Below are 19,660 nucleotides of genomic sequence, written 5' to 3'. Positions count from 1 at the left end.
GTTGTTGAAGTTTCTTCCGCCTCTCTTGATTTCAGCTGGGAACTCATCCAGCCTGGCATTTCTCATGATGTGTCTCAGCATATAGGTTAAACAAAGAGGGTGACAGCAGACAGCCCTGCCATATTCCTTTCTCAATTTTGAACCAATCAGTTGTTCCAGTCAGGATTGTAACTGTTGCTTCTTGACCCACATACAGGTTTCTCAGGAGACAGGTTAGGTGTTCTGGTATTCCCATCTCTCTAAGAGCCTTCCACAGTTTGTCATGATCCACACAGTTAAAGGCTTTAGTGTAGTCGATGAAACAGAGATAGATGTTTTCTCTGAAATTCCCTTGCTTTCTCTATAATCCAGCAAATGTTGGCAATTTGATCTCTAGTTCCTCTTTCTTTTCTAAACCCAGTTTGGCCATCGGGAAGTTCTTGGTTTGCATAATGCTGAAGCCTAGCATGCAAGATTTTAAGCATGACCTTACTAATATAGGAGATGAGTGAGACTGTTCAATGGTTAGCACATTTTTTGGTACTACCCTTCTTGGGAATTGGGATGAGGACTGACATTTTCCAGTCCTGTGGCCACTGCTGAGTCTTCTTCCAGATTTGCTGACACAAGGAATGCAAAACCTTGATGGTATCATCCTTTAGGGATTTGAATAGTTCTGCTGGAATTTCATTGCATCCACTAGGTCTATTAACAGCAGTGCTTCTTAAGCCCCACTTGATTTCCCACTCCAGAATGTCTGGCTCTGGGGGACTAACCACACCATCATAGTAATCCGGTTCATTAAGATCTTTTTTATACAGTTCTTCTGTGTGTTCTTTCCATCTCATATTGATCTCTTGATCCCCTTCAAGGATCACTGCCTTGTGGCAAAGGGACTTGCATAACTCAATGAAGCTATGAGCCATGCTGTGCAGGGCCACTCAAGACAGACGGGTCAGAGCAGAGAGGTTCTGACAAAGTGTGATCCACTGGAGTAGGGAATGGCAAACCACCCCAGTATACTTGCCCTGAGAACCTCATGAACTACGTATATATGTAGTTCATATATATAGACATATATATACACACATACACACATATATATATATATTTTAAAAATTGTTATTGGAGTATAGTTGATTAACAATGTTGGGTTTCTGCCATACAACAAAGTGAATCAGTTATTGTTGTTTTGTCGCTAAGTCGTATCCAACTCTTTCGCAACCCCGTGGATTGTCCCTTGCCAGTCTCCTCTGTCCATGGGGTTTCCCAGGCAAGAATTCCTGAGTGGGTTGCCATTTCCTTCTCCAGGGAATCTGCTTGACCCAGGGATCAAACCCACATTTCCTGCATTGGCAGGCAAATTCTTTATCACTGAGCCACCAGGGGAATCTGAATCAGTTATATTATACATCTACATACATCCACTCTTTTTCAGATTCTTTCTCCCATACAGGTGAATGCAGAGTATTGAGAGTCCCTGGTGCTATACAGTAGGTCCTCGTTAGTTATCTGTTTTATATAAAGCAGTGTGACTCCAATATATAAAGGACTGGAATAGAGACAGACTTCTACGTATTGAAGTTTTTGCAGTACCCCCCAGAATTTCAGGATATATCTGTATCTGAAGATGAGACTTCTAAAGAAGTGATTATGTTAAAATGGGACATTAGGGCAGGCTCAATCTGATATGATTGGTGTCCTATCATAAGAGGAATCTTGGACCCATGAGAACACTAGGAATGCATAAAGAAGACCCTGTGGGGACCCAGGGCAAAGGTGGCCATACAAAGCCAGACAGAGAGGCCCCAGTGGAAACCAAACCAGCTGACACCTTGATCTTGGACTCTAGCCTCCGGAACTACAAAAAATAAAATTCTGTTGTTTAAGCCACCCCATCTGTGCTATTTTTGTATGGCAGTTCTGGGAAGCCAGCACTTTATACAGCAAAAGGGACTTTTGAGAGGAAGAGGCCCCTAATCCAATCTCTCCATCCACTTTAAAGATCTTAAAATTGGGAGATTATCCTAGATCATCTGGTGTGCCCTAAATGCCATCACACACATGTCTCTATAAAAGAAAAGCAGAGCGATATGCCCACCAAAGGGGCAGAAGGGGATATAGAGGTGGAAAGGGAGATTGGAGTGATGTGGCCACAAGCCAAGGAATGCCAGCAGCTGGAGGAGACAGCAGTGGATTCCCCCAGCAGCCTCTAGAAGGAACTCCTTGTAATATTTCAGTTTTAACCTCACAAGAGTCAGTCTGGATTTTCTGGCCTCTAGACAGTGAGAGAATAAATGTATGTTGTTTTAACCACTAAGTATATAACAGTAATTTGTTATGGCAGCCATATGAAATAGATATTCACACTTTCTCAGATAAATACAATGTTTGGATTAGTTTGGTACACACACTCTGCTTCTCCAAAGCCACCCAGCTCTCAAGCAGGAGCCAGATAGCCACTTAACCACTTTTCTGCCCAAATAAGAGCAATGTATTCATATAACTACATTTGTAGGAACTCTAAGAGACAAAGCATTGCTGTCAGCCAGAACCAAGTTTGAATTCCCATTCCAAAACAACTTATCTACGTGATTTTGGGCATGCTATGCAACTCATTTAAATTTCAATTTCCTGATCAGTGTATGGGGCTCAAACTGAGAGTCTTCTAGCATTGTTTTGAGGATTTTGAATGATATAGGTAAAATGAAGAACACATTTGCTGGAATAAAGTTTTTTATGATCTCAATAGGTAACAGTGCATGCTAAGTCGCTTCAGTCATGTCTGACTCTTTGAGACCCTCTGGACCACAGCCTGCCAGACTTCTCTGTCCATGGGATTCCCAGGCAAGAATACTGGAGTGGGTTGGCATGCCCTCCTCCAGGGATCTTCCTGGCCCAGGGACTGAACCCGTGTCTCTTAAGTCTTCTGCATTTACAGGTGGATTCTTTACCATTATTGCCACCAGAGAAGCCTAGATAATAGTAATAATTGCTATTAACTGTGCTAGTTTCTGCAGACATTCTGAGTGTACCTGATTTCCTTTTCTCAAAGCCAAAAAGGAAATTCACAGACCATGGTCTGGTGTGTAGCTCTGGCACCAATTAATTTGTATCAGCTACTTCCTTCTCTCATTCATTAGTATCTATGAGATGCTTAGAATGAAAAAAAAAAAAAAAAAACATGGTCATTACTAACATCAAATCCTGCCATTTGGCCCTTAAGGGAAGTCTTAAGTGGCTTAACTTCAGAGAGGTTGAAGCAACTTGGTCAAGGTCACATAGGTCATCAGTGACAACTGTGGGATTCAAGCCCAGGTTTCCAAGGTGCTGTCCACTCTATCACGCGGTGTCACAGCAACGAAGCCTGTCTCTCCCCAGCTTTCACCTGCAGATGGCATGCTGCCACCTATACTACGTCTCGAATGGGCTCAGATGTTCCCTGACCTATGAGACCAGACTCCCTCTTTCCATCTTGTGAGGACTTCCGTTCCAGGACAGCTCCTGGTGAGGAGATGGATGGGAGGCCTCCTGGCAGTGGGTGGGAAGCGCCAAGCTTCTGTGTCCTTGTGCGGGAGAAGCTGGTGACATACCCAAGAATCCTCCCCTCCACAGGAAGCCAGGCAACCGGGCACTTGCCCGGGGTGCCTTCCTGCTCTGCCAGCTATCCAGACCAGATGGCTAATTAGCTGGAATTTGCGGCCGCATCTGTGATGCTATTTCTCCTTTTGGCATGTGTGAACTCAATTAGGAAGCCACGGGAGGCTCCTGGCCCACTGGGAGTGTGGTGGGCATGGGGGCTGCAGGGTGCACCCATGGCTCGGGGAGTGGGATGTGTGGGTGGTTGGGGGTCTGAGAAATGGAGGGTGGAGAGGGCCATTTGACTGGCTGAGGATGGGGTTTTTACAGTGGTTATATGGAAGCCGGGACATAATGTCACCAGGCCCCCAGCTGTATTTGCTGGCAAGGCTCCTCAAAGAGAGGCCAATCTTCGCATGGAAGGCTGTTGGGTTCATTCTCTGGTCAGCACTGTCCTTCAATTCCACCCTTGGTTACTGCAGAAGATCTGTCTCCCCAGTTCACACCACTTTCTCCCCAGAACACGAGACAAGGCCCACAGCATAGGAGGTGTCCAATAAAGAAGGCTGAGGGGCCTAAGGAGTCTTTGTTTCCTCATTTGTAGAATGAATCATAAAAGCTACAGTCTACCATTTTGCAAGGATTAAATGAATAAAAAAACAAATACCTGCAGCACCATAGCAGTCCCTGACATAAGGACAGGTCCTCAGGAATAATCTGTTGAATGAATGAATGGATGAATAGCAGAATCAAAAAGCTAGTGAATATCAGTACTGGAAGAAGCCTCAAAATTGAGTCTAGTCCTCCCAGCGTGCCTCAGCTTCTTCATCTGTGAAATGGAGACAAGAAAACCACCTCTCTTATTGCGGTGCTGGAAGATGAAAGAAATGACACATGTAGATCTTTGAAAAGAGTTCCTAGAAGGTCGTAGGTGAAAAGTGAAAAGGCTCAGTCAGGTCTGATTTGGGGGCCCCATGGACTGTAGCTCACCAGGCTTCTTTGTCCATGGAATTCTCCAGGCAAAAAATACTGGAGTGGGTTGTCATTCTCTTCCCCAGGGGATCTTCCCAAGCTGGGGATCAAATGTGGGTGTCCTGAATTGCAGGCAGATTCTTTACCATCTGAGCCACCAGAGAAGTTAGTAAACGTGTAACAAATACTGGTGCTGCTGTTGTGAATAATGATGCAAAGGGGCAATCTGCTGTGGCAGAGGGAAAGGGCTCTGTCCAGACAACTGCAGTTTGTGCTAGGTCCTGACCTATGACTGGGGGCTCCTCCTCCTAGCCCACATTGTTGGCTACTGAGCAGCACGTGCTGGCATCATGCTGAGTCCCAGGGCTCACTTATGGGACAGACGTGTGCCAGCTCCCAGGGATCGCTGGTGTAATAAGGGACACAGAGCATTCTCCCCCTTTAGGAACCGCTTACACTAAGATGTCAGATCTGGTCCAGGCATGCTCTGACCTCTGTTGGGCCAGAAGAGCCTTGTCCATTGATGGGTTAGCATGAGTGGGAGTAGAGGATCTCTCCAGGACTCTCATACATGATTTCGTACATCATATCACTGCTGAGAAGGTAGATAGAAGGTGAAATTCAGCCTTGCTCTGTAAGCTAAGCTCAATACCCATGCCCAGAGGAGGGTCCCTGTACTGATTCATGCACAGGTACCCTATTGGTGGGCTTCGCTGTTGGCTCAGCAGTAAAGAATTTGACCGCCAATGCAGGAGATGCAGGTTCGATCCCTGAGTTGGGAAAATCCCCTGGAGGAGGGCATGGCAACCCACTCCAGTATTCTTGCCTGGCAACCCACTTCAGTATTCTTGAAACCCCATGGACAGAGGAGTCTGGCAGGCTGTCCATGGGGCTGCAAAGAGTCAGACCTGACTTAGCGACTAAACGACAACAGCAATCCTATTGGTGACTGTGGCCTTGGCGCTTGCTCTGGGGTCAGAGGACAGCTTGGAGACAGGAGAATCTGGAGCCTCAGAACACAGGTGGATGTTTACAGAGCAGGACCTGTGTCTGTATTACTCACCTCTGGGTCCCTAGTACCTAGCATGGGACCTAGACCAGTGGATACTCAAGCAACTGCTTGTTGAATAAGTGAGCTATCGTATTCTTAATACCTACCACAGTCCCTGGTCTGGGGCGTGGGCTCAGTGAATGCTGGATAAACATGTCACTGAAGTAGCAAAAGGGGAAGGATGTGTGAGAAAAACCATGACTTCCTAGACTTTGAGCCTGACACAGTAATAGGAGCTGAGTTATTGAGCACTTACATCATCCAGACATAATATGAAGAGCTGTATGCGTGTCACCCCTCGGAAGTCTTGCAATGGCCTCATGAGGAAGGTGTACAGACCAGGGCCCAGAGGCTTAAGGAGGCTAAGGGATCTGCTGTGGCCACATGGCTCCTGGGGCGTAAGGCTGATGCTAGAACCAGTGTTCTGCTGCCTCTAGTGCCCTTTTAACCACCATGCTCTTCTCCACTGAGTCTGCGAGCTGGCCTGTGAGATATCAGGAGACCTCCTGCTCCTTCTGTCTGCTACGCTATTTCCCCTGACTTCATTCAGGCCTCTCTCTTACCATTACCTCCTCTGAGAAGCCTGCTAGGACTACCCCCTGTGAAGGAAAACTTTCCAATTCCTTACCCTGCTTTATTTTCCCTCATATCCCTCACGACCTCCAGAAATATGTGCCGACTTTCTCTCAGCTGCCTCCTCATCCCATCCCTTCCCAGAAGGTTAGCTCAATGAGGACAAGGACCTTATCTGTCTTGTTAACTGCCACGCTGCTAACATCCAGAATGGTACCTGACACACAAAAGTGCTTGCCATGTATTTATGAAATGACTGGAAGGATGGCTGGACGACCTTGGGCCCATTATTTAAATGTCGGTTTAACATCTGACATTCTCTTTTGAATTCTCTTTCTCTGGCTCTGGTTTCTTCACCTGTCAGACAAGATACAGGTATCAGACCTGACACCTCCCTGAAGGTATAAGAAGGAACATCCGGATACATGCGGGAGCTCACCAGAATAGACGATATCATCATTACCATTATTAAACACCTATACATATTTTGTGGATACAGATCTTTTGCCCAGGTCACTGCCAAAGGCTCCCCACCCTGCCAGGGCTGGGATGTACACCCAGTCTCAAAGCCCCAGCTCTTGCCATGCCCAGGACAAGGGCCGCCACTAAGACAAACTTGGTGTTGGGTGACTTAAGACTGTCTTTGGACAGGGAAGCAGGGGGAAGCTTTTCTGGCCAGCATCACTTAGTGGCAACATTATTTTGGGTAAGTCATTTAGTCTTGGTTGCCTCTTAACACAAAACCAAAGTCAGGGTAACACTAGTCTTAGAGGGCACTTGCTGAGACGGAATAAGCTAATGGCTTTGAAAGTACTTTGTGAAATGTAAAGCTTAACAGAGATGGAAGACCCTAACCTTCAGGGGCAAAGCCAGGCTGGGCAGTTCAGACCTGGTTGAGAATTGGGATGTGGAGAATGGGCAGGATGTGGAGCAGGAAAGAGATCATTAAGACACAGTCTTTGGGAAGGGAATCTGCTAGTGTGCACAGACAGGCTGGGCCTCCAAGCTTCCTTTTCCTCATCTTCCCTGTGTCTGGGGAGGCGGGGAGGTAGAGACTGCAGGGAGGGCGGGGAAGCCCCTTCTGTGCATCAGAAGGGAGTGGGGCTGGCGGGGAGCGGGCCTGGGTGACAGGCACCGCTTGCACCACCCTGATTAGCTGGGGAAATGCAGATCCGCACTTGTTTCTCCGCTGCAGCTAACAAGATAATGAATATTTTCATCAGCTGCAGAGAATACAAACATCTGTAGGAACACCAAACCTACTCTCAGGGGTGGGGGAGGAGGGGAGGATGCGGAGGTGGGGAAACGCAGCCTCACAGTAGTTTTAGGGAAGAAGAGATGTGCTGAGATGCTGGAAGGGTGGCTGGGAACTCAGAGCTCTGGCTGGTGCCTCCTGTACCCAGCACGATGGGAAACAGGTAACTAACTATCCACTGCAACCCATGGCCGCTGCTCATTCAAGGTTGACGTGTGGTCCTGGGAGAACTTGGCTCATCCCCCATCAATCAATCCATCTGCAGCGGCATCCATCTCCCCTCCATCCACTGACCTACTCCACAAACATTCACTGCCGTGGGCCAGGAGTGAACCTAGGCTCCAAGTACATAGAGGTAAACAAGACCTCCCTTGCCCATCTAGAAGCTCATTCATTCATGTAACTATTAAAGGCCTATTAAAGTGCCTACTCTCTGCTGGGTACTCACATTCCAGCTGGAGAGACAGACATGTGAACTGGCCCCTGTTGAAGGAGGGCTCTGATAAAAGATGAGAGCAGAGGACCACCTAACTTTTTTGGAGGAGGAGTGTTCCAAGAAGACTCCTGGAGGAGGTGGTAGACGCCGGGTGTATATCAAGGATGAATATTTTAGGCAAAGAAACCAGAACAGCATCCTCAGTTCAGTTGCTCAGTCGTGTCTGACTCTTTGCGACCCCATGAACTGCAGCATGCCATGCCTTCCTGTCCATCACCAACTCCTGGAGTTTACCCAAACTCAAGTCCATTGAGTCGGTGATTCCATCCAACCATCTCATCCTCTGTCGTCCCCTTCTCCTCCTGCCCTCAATCTTTCCCAGCATCAAGATCTTTTCAAATGAGTCAGCCCTTCACATCAGGTGGCCAAAGTATTGGAGTTTCAGCTTTAATATCAGTCCTTCCAATGAACACCCAGGACTCATATCCTTTAGGATGGACTGGTTGGATCTCCTTGAAGTCCAAGGGACTCTCAAGAGTCTTCTCCAACACCACAGTTCAAAAGCATCAATTCTTTGGTGCTCAGCTTTCTTTATAGTCCAACTCTCACATCCGTACATGACTACTGGAAAAACCATAGCCTTGACTAGATGGGCCTTTGCTGACAAAGTAATGTCTCTGCTTTTTAATATGCTGTCTAGGTTGGTCATAACTTTCCTTCCCAGGAGTAAGCGTCTTTTAATTTCATGGCTGCAATCAGTAAAGTCAGCCACTGTTTCCACTGTTTTCCCATCTATTTGCAATGAAGCATCCTAGATATAGGGATGGCGTATGCAGTCAGGGAGGCAAGAGGGACCCCAGGGAACTCAGGGAAGCACAAGGAACTCAGTAGAAACAGATGGGACCAGGCAAAGCAATGGCCACAAAGCTTGAGAGGTGGGCTCGAAACTGATCACACGGAGCCCTGTCCACCCAGCTAAGGAGGCTGGACTTCCTCCTGGGCATAACAGGGAAGGGCTGACCCATTCTGAGCAAAGGAGTGACATGAACAGATCAGGAAGACCACTCTGGCTGCCGCATGGAGAATGAATCAAGCAGCAAGACTGGGGGTGGGGTGGGGGCAGGCAGAGGTGAGTCGGGGGCTGCTGAGAACATCAGCTGGAGGCAGCCTGGCTCGTTTGCAGCATGCAGAAGGGGAGAAAGGCTGTTCTCTGGGACCTGACAGATACCCCCAGATACAGACATGGCTTTGCTGTTCTACCAGCGCTGTGACTTTACAGAGCATGAAAAAGCTACTGACAATAGCTTCAGCAAAGAACAAGTGAGATAATGTGTGTCCAAGTGACCTACAAGGTCTAAGGCAGTGTAGAAATATTAGTTATCAGTTATTTAATTACAGAAGTACTATTAAATCTAATCATTACTCCACTCTGCTGTCTTTCATCCCCATCCCTGATAACCAGAGACAGAAAATAGCACACAATCAGAGTCTCAAGGCTTCACTTGAGAAGCCTTGAGAAATCCCTTGAATCTCTGAAATGGGGATACTATTCTTCTCATTGTCTATTTTTCAGGGCTCTCAGGAGAACTGATCTGAAGGGCTGACATTCAAGAGCTTTGAAAAACATGGATCTTTAGTACCTTGAATGGGAAGCTTGGGTGTGAACTCCAACCCACTGAGCATCTCCACAGGCTCCATATTTTGGACCAGAGGTTGGCAAACTATCGCCCACAGGCCAAATCTATCCCCCTGCTTGTTTTGTTGTACAAGCCACAAGCTAAGAATGGTTTTTACATCCTTAAATAGCCGAGGGAAAAAAAATAATATTTTGTGTGACCTATAAAAATTATAAGAAATTAAAAACAGTGTTTATAAATAAAGTTTTATTGCAATAAACCCACAGCATGCTGGGGACAACAGAGGATGAGATGGTTAGATGGCATCACTGACTCGACGGACATGCATTTGAGCAAACTCCAGGAGTTGGTGATGGACAGGGAAGTCTGGCGTGCTGCAGTCCATGGGGTCTCAAAGAGTCGGACACGACTGAGGGAACTGAACACTAAAGTCATGAGCAGGAGGATGGATGGATTCACTGAGGCATTGTCTATGGCTGCTTTATCTCTGCAACAGCAGAGCAGAGTTTGTTACTTGTAACAAGAGTCACGTGGCTGCCCCCACTGTGGAAGACAGAATGGAGTTTCTCAAAAAATTAAGGACAGAACGACTACATGAATCAACTATTCCACTTCTGGATATTTATCCAAAAATCCACCACTAGTTTGTAAAGATATACGCACCCCTGTGTTCCCTGAAGGGTTATTTATAATAGCCAAGATATGGAAACAACCCAAGTGTCCATCGACACACAGATGGATAAAGATGTGGTGTATACACATGCACGCAATGGAATAGTACTCAGCCACAAAAAGGATGAAACCTTGCCATTTGCAGCAACATGGACCTCGAGGGCATTATCCTGAGGGAAGAGAAAGACAAACACCGTATGATTTCACTCATATGTGGAATATAAAAAAAATCTAATAAATAACAGTAACAAAAACAAAATAAATGAACAAACCAAATGAAAAACAAACACACGGACACAGACCACGGAGCAGCGGTCATCGAAGGGCAGGGTGGTGGAGGAAAAAGTGGGTAAACGGGATTGCTCTGTGGTGATGGGTGGAGACTGAATTTTGGGTGGTGAGCGTGCTGCACCACGCACAGAAGCAGAGATGTAATGCTGGGTGCATAAGACTTGCATAATGTTATAGATCAGCGTTACCTCAATTAAAAAGAATAATCACATGGCTGCAAGACTCATTTTCTTTTTTTTTTTTCTTTCTTGGTCAGCTTTTGGGATTAGGATTTTACTTCTCTGACCAGGTACTGTACCCAGGCCCTCAGCAGTGACAGCGAGGAGTCCTAAGCACTGGACTGCCACGGAACTCCCCAAGCTCACTGTCTATAAAGGCCTCAGATACGAGCCCTTTTCACCACTTTCTATTCACCACTTTAGCTATACTGGCATTTAACTAGTACAATCCTGTAAAGTACAGATTTTGTTTTTTCCCTTCTCCATTCACAGATGAGGAAACTGAGGCTCAGAGAAATTGGATCAATCACCGAAAACGATACAGAATGAAAACTGCCTCAACTCCATGACTACTTTATTTCAAAGCTAATTCTCTTTTTATATCATCCTGATGCGAAGAGTTGACTTATTTGAAAAGACACTGATGATGGGAAAGATTGAGGGTGGGAGGAGAAGACAGAGGATGAGATGGCTGAATGGCATCATCGACTCAATGCACATGAGTTTGGGTGAACTCCAGGAGTTGGTGATGGACAGGGAGGCTTGGCGTGCTGCGATTCATGGGGTCGCAAAGAGTCGGACACAACTGAGTGACTGAACTGAACTGATCCTTCCCTAAGGGGCTAATTTCCTGCTTCTCTGTAGACACCCACTGATCACGTGGCCAGCAGCTGCCTTCTCCACCAGATTACAAATGAAGTGAGGGTGAAGAGTCAGGCCGCCTTGAAGGCCTACCATGGTGTCTATTGCACAATCAGTGCCTGATAAGTAACTGTTGCCAGATCGGACACATGACTGGGGTAGCCATTCAGTTCTACCACCCCGTCTCCACCCCAACACACACCCCACACTGGCATTCACAGTTACCAGCCATACATTTATAAGACAGACTCCTTTTCTCCTTTGCCTCTCTGGAAAAGAGTATAAACCTGCCCCCCAGTGCAGCGGTTTGGAGATGTCCGTATATCCTCTGTTCACAACTTCTCGACAGGAGCCCAGCAGTCGGTGTCTGGCACGCTTTATGGCACGCAGCTCCTGTGATCAGTACCAACCCGTCTTTTCCTCCAGCTGCATGGAGGTGGGGAGCCCCTCAAGGCCACCTTCAAACACCTGGAATTTCAGCTTGTCTAGGCAACCCTCATCACTCAGACTAAAACTAGGCAAGAGGGCCACCACCAGTGGTGGGGCACCGAGAGGAAACGCCGTCTGCGTCTGTTCGGGAATGTGGAGTCAGGCAGGTGGCCCTGGATTCTCATCTCAGCCCCACTCCAGCAGCGACTGACTGTATGACTGGCCCAGGGCAAGAGCCTTCACCCCCTGAGTCTCAGGTTCCTAGTGCGTGGGGTGGCTAATGCCGGGCTGTCAGGGTTACAGAGAGGATGGGACAGCACATGATAGATGCAGAAAGTGCCTTGCGGAGCCAGGCGTACAGAAGGTTTCAGTAAGTGCTGCCAAGTTTCCTTTCTACAATGGTCACAGCCCTGGACGAGGCCCTCGGGAGTGGGCGTCTGGGGTGAGGGTGATGGAGAGAAATGACCAGATAACTATGGCAGCAGGCAAGGCAAAAGGGCTGCAGGGGGAGCCCAAAGGAAAAGGGAAAACAGAATGTAACTTACTAAGGATCCCTTGAGGCAGAAGAATGTGCTGGACACCCCCGCTCATAGGCCCTCTTCATCTTTCCAGCCTTTCTCTTACATAATGTGGGTTCTCTGGGTTACATGGATAAGAAAGCTGGTCAGAGAAACAACACGGCAGGCCTAAGGTCACACAGCCCGTGTGGCAGTGCTGCGATACTCCTTCACAGTGCCCTTCACTGTCACCCCAGATGCTAGAACCAGACGCTGCGTGGGCCGTCAGCACGTGGTCTTCAGCTGGCAGCCCTTTCAGGGACTGCTTTGGCTCCCAAAGAACCACCTTGCCCAAGATCCAGCCCCTACCTGGGTGCCCTGAACCCCCAACTGCTCACTGCAAGGCTACAAAGGACTAGACATCTGGGAACAACTCAGGCCAAGCTAAAGGGCCATTCAAACCCAGAGTTCCCGGTGGGGGCAGCTGAGGCTGTGGGTGAACTTCCAGGGCACTGCAAACTTCTTCCTAGGCCTGCTCCACATGTGCTAACTCCAAATCCACCCCCTAATCCACATTCTGCTGGTTGACCTTTCTGCGTCCTCAGCAAACCCGTGTTGCAAAGACAGCTAGTGAGTGATGTCACTATCATGTGGACCACTTCTATTCAATCCTCAATTAGAACCTCTTTTAGTGGGTGACTTCATGACTACAGCCACTCATCCATTCATTTCTTCAGCTCTCCACGGAATCATTCAACAATTCTGATCCCCTTTGAGTCTGGGGGAGAATGAATACACGTACTCATACAGCGGAGTCCCCTGCTGTCCACCTATCACAGCGTTGTTAATCGGCTCTATCCAATACAAAATAAAAAGTTAAAAAAAATTCTGAACTGCGTTCTTCAGCCCTGCTTTCATGAGCTCAGAGTACAACAAACTTACATGTCCTGTTTCTGATATCATTATTTCTTTTCACATGAATCTGAGCACTTTAACCGCCCCCTGTTACTTTAATTTGAAGTTGATGGCAGAGTAAATTGTAAAAGATAACGATGGGCTAACGCGGGCATCCACTGGCCCCTCAGTTCTTCTGAAAGGATCCTCTGTCCTCTGCGCACCTCCGCATTCCGAGCCCCAGCTCTTCAATTCTGTCTGCCTTTCCCCATCACAGTTCTGCAACCACCCTCTTTATCTTTGAGAGACGCTGCGTGAAATGCAGATACCTCTACAGCACGCTTGCTAATGACAAATTTGAGCACCAAGACAGCATGTGGCTGAATTAGGATAATTCAGCCCAAGAGTGTTCCTTCTGAGCAGAGGCCGTGCTCTACCTGAGAGCTCTGGCTGATGTGGTGGAGCAGCCTAATGAAACTCTCCTTGCAGAGAAAGCCCCATGCTGCTTCCCCCCATCAGTCTTCCGCGCCCCCTGCAGTGGAACCCGAGCCCAGGACCAGCCAAGCTCCAAGGCTGCTCGAACCTCCCTCCGACCCCCGCCCTGCGCCCAACAGCAGTGGAGCTAAATCAGGACCAGCTGGCTTCCCTCTGGCTGAGCCACGGCATCTGGGACGTGAAGTGTAAACCTGCTCAACCTTTTCTGAGGCTACGTGGCGCCGGAATCAACAGCTCAACGTGCCTGCCTCTTATCCAAGAGGTTTGGCTTCTAGGATGTATCCTAAGAGACAATCACTCAAATGTGCACAGCTGCATTTACAAAGATGCTTATCACAACACACTTTATGACGCTGAAAAGCCGGAAAATATCTACACGTCTATCAATAGGGGATTGATTAAATGAATTATAAGTCTGGGTAATGGAATCTGTGCAGGCATTAAAAACATATAGCTGATTTTGTAAATTAGAGAAAGATCTCTAGGGGATATTTTAAAGTAAAAGATAATAAGCATATACTGTGCCATCCTAAAGACATTTTTCTATATGTAAAATATGATTCTGACCACCAAGGGACATTTGGAAGCAGGTTCACAAATGTGAAGACAGATACGACTTCAGGTGGTCTTTACCTTCTTTTTATAAAGATATCACTTGAATTTTCTACAGAAATATCTATTAATTTTATGAGGGTAGAGAATAAAGGCTGTGGCCTTGGACAAGTAATTTTCCCTTTCAATCCTTATTGAAAAAGGGACTAATATTACCTACTAATAAGGTATTAAATATTCAATTAAAACTTATCTAAGTCACTTGAAGCAGAGCCTAAGACAAGCCTTAGATGATTACTGTAATAGTTACTGTAAGGAACAATGCGGACTGGGCAGACATCTTGTACAGATGGCTCAGACCTGAGACAAGGATGCATGTTGACATCTGGGTTAAACACCATCCTTCCAATACCCACGGGTACACACACATATACAAACACTCACATACATATAAACACACATACCAACACACATTCTCACTTCCCTGGTGGCTCAGATGGTAAAGAATCCTCGTGCAATACAGGACATCCAGGTTTGATCTGTGAGTCAGGAAGATCCCCTGGAGAAGGGAATGGTTACCCACACCATTATTCTTGCCTGGAGAATCCCAAAGACAGAAGAGCCTGGCAAAAGCCCCCTGTCCATGGGGCCGAAAAGAGTCGGACCATAAACATACACATAATTACATATAAACACATTCACACTTACCCATAATCATACACAACAAACACATTCACAGTTCAGTTCAGTCGCTCAGTCGTGTCCGACTCTTTGCGACCCCATGAACTGCAGCACGCCAGGCCTCCCTGTCCATCATGAACTCCTGGAATTCACTCAAACTCATGCCCATTGAGTCGGTGATGCCATCCAACCATCTCATCCTCTGTCGTCCCCTTCTCCTCCCACCTTCAATCTTTCCCAGCATTAGGGTCTTTTCAAATGAGTCAGCTCTTCGCATCAGGTGGCCAAAGTATTGGAGTTTCAGCTTCAACATCAGTCCTTCCAATGAATATTCAGGACTGATTTCCTTTAGGATAGACTGGTTGGATGTCCTTGCTGTCCAAGGGACTCTCGAGTCTTCTCCAACACCACATTCACACACACAAATTCACACATTCACATACATATATACATGTATACACAAACCAGTGCACATTGACACCCACAGATACTTAGGCACATGTAGACATAAACATGTACTTAGGCACATGTAGACATGTGTATATGCACATATACACATATGTCTACATGGGCGCATGTAGACATACATAAATACTCATGCACACAAACACACTCCTCTACACGTAGGCACACACGGCAGCACGCACGGCCAGGAGAGGACCGAGCCTGCAGCAGTGACAGAGCTGCACGCCTCGCGCTGCCCTGTGCTGGCTCCCAGGGCTCAGCTCCCTGAAAGCGGTGGGCGGAGTGGCTGGGAGAGAGACCAGGGTGATTGCTGGAGTTTAATTAAGCATGAAGCCCAGAGACAGGCTTGGAAGACGCATTGTAAGAGACGTTCCGCTGAACTCGGAACCCCTGTTCTCTAGGGGAACGCAGGCCTGACAAAACATTTCAAAGAGAAAGAGAACATTAGGAATGAAGGAGCTGACGGCTCTTAATAGCACAATAACAAGGAGACACTAATAATAACGAAGTGTGTCTGAGAGCTCCGGAGACAGAGACAACGCGGCTTCTCCAAAGGCACGTTGGCGACGCCTGGGCCTCTCTTCTGGGGTCCTCTGTCCCCTGCACATTGCAGGAGGTGACGCGATTCCTGGTGGATTGTGCTCAGAGACCCCCCGCTTTAAGCAGGGGTCCCTGAAGCCAGCACTGTCAGATATGACCTTGAGAGCCCCCCTGGAGTTCACGCAGTGGGAAACACAGGCTGATGGAGTCAGGCAATAAATATCTCAGGAGGGAAGGACAGGAGGGCAGGAGCAGAGAGGAAGTAAAAGAGGAGGGAGGGATGGAGAGAAGAAAATCCCCATGTCCTGATTGCACATCTACAGGAAAGAGAGCTCATTATCTCCACTAACAACCTGTGCCAGTGTTGATGGTTCTAATTCTCTTTTCAAGACAAAAAGTTACTAAACACCTACTGTAGGTCAGACCCCGTGTATTTAAGATGAAAACAAAACAAAGCAGAGAAACAATGGCTCTGCCTTCAAGTACTTAGCAGTCTAGTACAGGAGTTAGAGAGAAAATCAAAAAGATAATGATAGGGGCTTCCCTGGTGGTCCAGTGGTTAGGATACCGCCTTCCAAGCAGGGGACACAGGTTCAGTCCCCAGTCAGGGATCTAAGATCCCACATTCTGCACTGCTTGGCCAAAAAAGAAGATAATGTATTGTAAACTCCCTGAATCCAAGGTTTTGTCTTCTCTTTCTGTCAATATTCCTCCTTCAGAAAGACTTATCACACTTACTGAGTTCTCAGCTCTTGTTCTCACTCAGCCCATTCCAATTAGACTGGTCACATGCATCTCACATACCTCACCCTTACCAGGGCTACCCATGACCTTCAACTTGACAAGCCTATTGGTCTCCACCTTCATTGAAGTGACCTCAGAGCAGCATGTAACACAGATGACCAAACTCCCTTCATGAAGCATGTCCTGGAGACCCCACGACTCCACTGCCTCTGGTGCTTCCCCTTTCGGCCTCCTCAGCCACTTCTTTATCACCTTGGGTAGCCCCTTCTCTTGTCCCCACCCCCAATATATCCAGTCTCTTTCACTATCCTTACTCTTTCCAGGCGATCTTAGCTAAAACAATTTAAAAACATAATTATCTCCATGGTAGTGACTACCAGTGGGTTAGTTCAGAACTCAACACTGACATGCATTTGCTCATCAGGTACTTACACTTGGGTGGTTGGATATGCCTGACTTCAGCTGAAGAAGGACTCAGCTGGCGTGCAGGCTTAGAAGAGAGCATACACAGAGCACATGGAGGAAGAAAAGATAAAAGGACTGAGGACTAAGCTCCCAAAGCCTGGGAAGTGTCCATGGAGGGGAGAAGGAAATCAGAAGTGTGCAGTACTCAAAAGCAAGCAGAGAAGTTTTCAAGAGAGAGTGAACCCTGGGGCTGGATCAAGAGAAGGGCTGGTGTGAGGAGTGGGGAGGGGAAGTGAGATGTGAATTGGACGTGACCATGAGCAGGTGCCCCGCCGGCCTTGGGGGGACAAAAGTCTCTGTGGGTAACAGGTGCAGACGCCCATGTGGTGGGTGGGGAGGCAAGTGGGAAGTGAGGCAGTGCAGACCACTTGCAAAGACTTCTCTTTCTAGGAGGCTGGCTGTGAATGGAAGCCATACGGTGGTAGCTGATGGGGAGGGGACTGGATGAGAGAAATGAACACATTTATGGACTAAGGGGAGAGGACCAGGAGAGAAGGAGACATTTAAGAAAGAAAGGGGGTGGTGACTGATGATATCAGGTTTCTTAAAAGACTGGAGGCGATGAGATACGTATTAGGTAGGAGAAGAAATACGTCTCCTAAGACAGGAGTGGGTGCGCATGTAGGTATGTGTCAAGGAAGGTTGGAAGTTATGACCTTTCTTGCCTGATGGTATTGCACTTTTTTCTTTAAAACAGGAGGAGAGAGAAGAAGGCTGAGGCCTTTACAGAGGTTTAAACAAGGGCTCTGAAGGTTTTTTTTTTAAGCTACAGCAGGCATGGGGAGATGGGAGGAGAGCAGTCTAGCAGTACTGAAGATACAGGTGATGCTTGGAGACCATGGGTGAGTAGTGGCGTCAATCTGCACTGTGGTGTGAACGGTGCAAGACACACATGACTAAATCAAGTATACTGCAACAAAACTAAAAAAATAAAATAAAAAGTAAACTGCATGTGGCTGTCCCAGGTTGGAAGGAAGATAACTGAGGGGGTGGATTCTGAGCCAGGGAATCTGTGCAAGACAACCCTTCCCTCACCTCTTCCACAGGGAACAGTGACAGCAGCCACAGTTACCGTCTGGCTGGGTGCTGGCCCTGTGCCCAATATTATCATGGCATCTCTGATCCTCAGGACAGCACTGGAAAACCACTAAGTATCCCCTATTTTGCCTGAAGGAACCTGGGCTGTGCTGTGCTTAGTCACTCAGTCATGTCCGACTCTTTGCAGCTCCACGGACTGTAGCCCACCAGGCTCCTCTGTCCATGGGGATTCTCCAGGCAAGAATACTGGAGTGGGTTGCCATGCCCTCCTCTAGGGGATTTTCCCAACCCAGGGATCGAACCCAGGTCTCCCACATTGCAGACAGATGCTTTACTGTCTGAGCCAACAGGGAAGCCGGAGGAACTCAGTTCCCAGAAAAGTGATGCAATTTTCTTAAGGTTTTACAAGCCCATCTGGCTGCAGAGCCCAGACTTTATTCCTCACTCCATCCCTTGTCATCACCTTTGAGATTTGACTGTAGCTCCTATTTCCCCCCGAGTGTTTGCTTCTCTAGGATAAACAACTCCAGGCTTTGAACACTTCCTTAAGGGACCTCATTTCCATTCTCTTCACTCTCCCATCAGCCTCCCGCCAGTTGTTAGTTTCCCGTTCCCAATTACACATGTTCTCCCATGCACTTTTTTCCAGGTGGTAATGAGTTCCCAACGGGAAAGTCAAGACTCCTTAGTAAAAAGTTCTTGAGAAGGACTCTCTGGAAGGCTTTCCCCAAGGACACTTCGACATGCTTCAATCTAGTTTCCTCCCTGACCCAATTTGCCAATGAGGATGTCCTTCAAAGAGCCAAGGGCATAAACCCAGTGTTCCATGACCTTGATCATCTCTCCCTCCAAAGATTGACCCCCATGTTCCACAGAGACCAAACCATTTGGAGTCGTATGTGCTGTCTTTTCATGTTTTGTGCTTCTTTACCTGCTGATCTCTCTGCCTAAAATATCCTTTCCTCTGTCCTTTCCAAACAACCACTCACTCTTTAAGATTCAACTTAGGCACCGCCTTTTAGAAACCTTCGCGGATGGCCTGGCTAGATCAGGCGCCCCCTGATTCTCACACTTCTTCTCTCATAACACAGAACAAGCAGGGGACAATGATTAAACAAGAGAGTGAGGGGCTTATCTGCTAGACTAGACAAGAGCAGTAACCCCTTACTCACCACTTGTACCACTTAACCTCTCAATGTCTCCTTGTTCCCAGCTGTAGAATAGGGGTAGTGTACCCATTCTACAGCTGAGTAAACTCTGAGAGGTGGCAACTCTGCACTACCTCACAGAGTTACTGTAGAGAAGGAATAAGCCAATCCCCTTAAAGCACTTGACCTAGTAACACTCATCAAACATACTCTATTTAGTTTATGCTTATACTGTCCCACCAGTCCATAAGTACCAAGAAGGCAGGGATGGTATCTGATTCATGTTTCCATCTCTAGCAACTCATTCAGAGTTGAGCACACACTAGGGTGAACAATTGAATGGATGAACCAAAGTCACCTCTATATATGGTGGGCTTTCCAGGTGGTGCTAGTGGTAAAGAACCTGC

At 47.4% G+C, this 19,660-nt stretch overlaps 1 protein-coding gene across 3 annotated transcripts in view; it reads right to left on the bottom strand.

The window, feature by feature from the left end:
- Positions 1 to 19,660, bottom strand: part of ASTN2 (astrotactin 2) — a 1,044,864-nt gene that overhangs the window by 304,019 nt on the left and 721,185 nt on the right. The window lies entirely within an intron of this gene.

This window comes from Bos mutus, chromosome 8 (genome assembly GCF_027580195.1).
Source record: "Bos mutus isolate GX-2022 chromosome 8, NWIPB_WYAK_1.1, whole genome shotgun sequence".
NCBI lineage: Eukaryota > Metazoa > Chordata > Mammalia > Artiodactyla > Bovidae > Bos > Bos mutus.
This window is presented reverse-complemented; position numbering and strand designations above follow the sequence as displayed.